This window comes from Lycium ferocissimum, chromosome 2 (assembly GCF_029784015.1).
Source record: "Lycium ferocissimum isolate CSIRO_LF1 chromosome 2, AGI_CSIRO_Lferr_CH_V1, whole genome shotgun sequence".
NCBI lineage: Eukaryota > Viridiplantae > Streptophyta > Magnoliopsida > Solanales > Solanaceae > Lycium > Lycium ferocissimum.
The window spans coordinates 54,050,236-54,053,721 of NC_081343.1; positions in this window are offsets into that span (position 1 = coordinate 54,050,236).

Below are 3,486 nucleotides of genomic sequence, written 5' to 3' on the forward strand. Positions count from 1 at the left end.
CATATTTAGTCACCTAAAAGATAAATAACAAGTAACTGTTATAACTTATAATAAGGTAGGTAATTGCTCCTAAATTAAGTTACCTGAATCATGTAAAAAAAAATTACTGTCGGCGTATATAAATGGAATCTTTTAAAGAAAGTCATATTTAAGAATTTCAAAGCTTGCACATATCCAGTCTTGATACTTGGCTTTTTCTGGAAATTAAGTGCATGAACGTTGAAACACTATTCATTCATTCCCTTTCTCACAACTTGACCTATTTGAATTCAAAGTATTAGTACTAACTTAATTAGTAGGGACTTAAGAAGCAAGTAGACCAAATTGACCCAGAGAGAGGCCCCATATATTTTCGTTTTAGCCATCATGCAACTTTATGGAAACACTAAAATGTGTGTTTAATATGAACAAAAATATTTTTCTGAAAAATAAGTGGTTTTGTATGTATGATAATGATATACATTTTGTAAGTAAGCAGAAAATATCGTCTAAAAAATATTTTAAATTTTATGCACAAATTGCAGTAAAAAATAGTTACACGTACACTCAAATCACTTATAAGATTTTTAACGTAAACTTATTATGTGGGACGTTTCCATGCTTCTTTTGATTGAGTTTTGGGTATTAATCAATATTAATTCTCTTCACTGTTTCAGACAACAAAGGTCATTTTCTGCCGACGCAGTTGTGTCAATCTCAATTTTTTTGGAACTATTTTAGTATCTTTTGGTATGTCCTTAATTAATTACCACCATTAGCCAGTTTGTTTACTGTAAGGAGTGTGCTTTTGATTTTGAAAGACACTAATCTACCTATGACGAAAACTCCAAGAGGAAAAAGATAACGATAATCCTAGTTTTAGCTTAACTTGGAAGTGATTAAGACAATTGATTAAGTGAATTAAAGAACTAATAATGTATTAAATGAACAAATATGAGGTTGTCATTTTAGTAGCTAGTCACTTTCTACATTTGGCTAGGCTGATTGATATCAACATCCTAAATTAAAGGAGCTAGCTCCAGCTTTTTTTAACTGGATGATTTAAGTTAGTATAAATGTATAATACACCAACGGTTCAAAAATATATAGTAACATGTGATAGCAGGTTAATGAGTTACCATTTTTACTGGGTTAATTACTTCTTTAAGAATTTTCTAGTTAGTTTAAAGTTGAAAAGCCTTTGAGCAAGCTCCACGTGCAGTTCATGGAGTAAAGAGTAAAACTATGAAATTCTGTAATTTGAATACTGATCAAACTTTGAAGTTTGAAACAAGGCAACAAAGTATGTACATTAGAACACAAACACTAACAAAATATGTACATTAGAACACAAACACTAAGTTTTAACGTTGATACAGTCCAAGAGAACACAAAAGACTTACAATAATAATGTCTCAATCCCAAACAAATTGAGATTAAACACCTACATTGAGTCTTCGTCAATAAGACATGGTATGTTTAACCATGCTATCAAATCGGATGGTCTAACTTATGAGTCAAAAATGGTCTCTTCCATGACCTTTGACATATTAGGTTTGCACTCTAATTAAGATATTATCTTATCACAAAAGACTAGGGGAGTTAATAAAGCAAGTGATATTAGGATTGATTAAACGGAAAAGGGTCAAAAATGTCCTGGACTATCCCAAAAGATCTAAATATATGCTTCATCCACCTATTTTTTCTTCTAAAAAATCCCCTACCACCATTTTGGCTCACTTTTGCCCTTAAAACTAACAGATCTCTTATTTTATTATTTATTTATTAAATATTTTTAATTTTAGGAGTTTTTTTTTGTCTTTTTCTTTATAAAGTGACGTTTGAAGTTCAACTTTTCTTATCCTCATGTATAAACTATTATTTTTAATTATTATTTATTACATGTCATATTCTTATTGGATGAAATTAAAACCCAACATACCCAACTTTATCATAAAACATACGAATTATTTTATTTTCTCATAATAAATTATTTTATTTGTACACCACAAGATAACAAAAAATAAAATTATCATTTATTTGTTCATCCAACTTTGTCATAAAATATACAAATTAATATTATTTGTTCACGACAAAAACAACAAAAAATAAAATTATAATAATTTTAATTTTTCACCACAAAAACAGCAAAAAATAAATTTAATTTTTTATGAATAAAAACAACAAAAAAAAAATTAAGATTGATGAATAAAATTAATTTTTATGAACAGAAACAAAAAAAGATGAACAAATAAGATAATAATTTATTATTATTTTCGTGGTGAACAAATAAAATCATTTGTTATGAACAAGTAACACAATTTGTATGTTTTATGACAAAGTTGAGTATGCTGGGTGGGGGTGGGTCTAATTAAAGGGAAAAGGATTTAATTTCGTCCAATGACACGTAATAAAACAAATCTTTTACCCGAGCATAAGATAGAACTGAGCCTCAATTGTCACCTTAAAAACAAAAAGAAAAAACAACTATAAAAAAACTATAAAAAAGTAAAAATTATTAATAAAATAATTTAAAAAGAGGTAGTATTGTCATTGGAACAGGTCTTCAGTAAACTACATACAGTACGTCCTTGGAGATTTCAATGATATGGATGCCCCTTAATTTGTTTATGTTCATTGACTCTTCAACAAAGATTTATTCTTTGGAGTATTCCACGTTATCATTTACAGGTGGATTATTAATTGAAGAACACTTGTAGTTTGTTTTCTCTCCTTCAGTTGTGTGTTCTCTTCTAGATTGATTATGGCCATATAGTCGGAAATTAATTAATTTAAGATATTGAATGTTGAATTGGTCTATGAATTAAATTCATATATGTTGGACTTATTCAATAAATCCGATTATATTACTCCATAATATTTATTTGTACCAATACATCTTGAATATGATCCATAATAATTTGTGAATTAAGTCCGACTAAATTTCAGTGCGTATAGGCATCAACTATCTACATATTTTTCATAAAATGAAAATATTGGAAAATTAATTAGCCCCGTGCCAAAAAAAAAAAAAATACTACTATTAAGCTGCCACATGAGATAAAAATTTTAAACATGCACTCACAAAAAAAATTAAAAAAAATAATAATAGAACCAGTAACCCATATCCACGTCACAACAAACGTACTATCACTTTTCCACTTCATTTCTTACCTCCATTAACCATATCATACAATAACCCCATTTTAGACTTGAAGTTTAACTTTACAGTAGACATAAGATAAAGACGTTCAATATAGCCATGTGTTTATTCCACGTTATCATTTACATGCTTATTTGATAGTAATTTTTGTCTTATGTGACAGTTTAATTGTAATTTATGGCACCAGGTTGATAAATTTTTGGTGATTCTTATTTCATGAGAAATATAAAAAAATACTAATGTCTTTTTTCATTACAAAATTTAGTTTGATGATTTTGTTGCGATAAATGCTTAATTTGTTGATTTGAGAGAAGAAGAATGGGAAACTTTTTCTCTTAATTGAT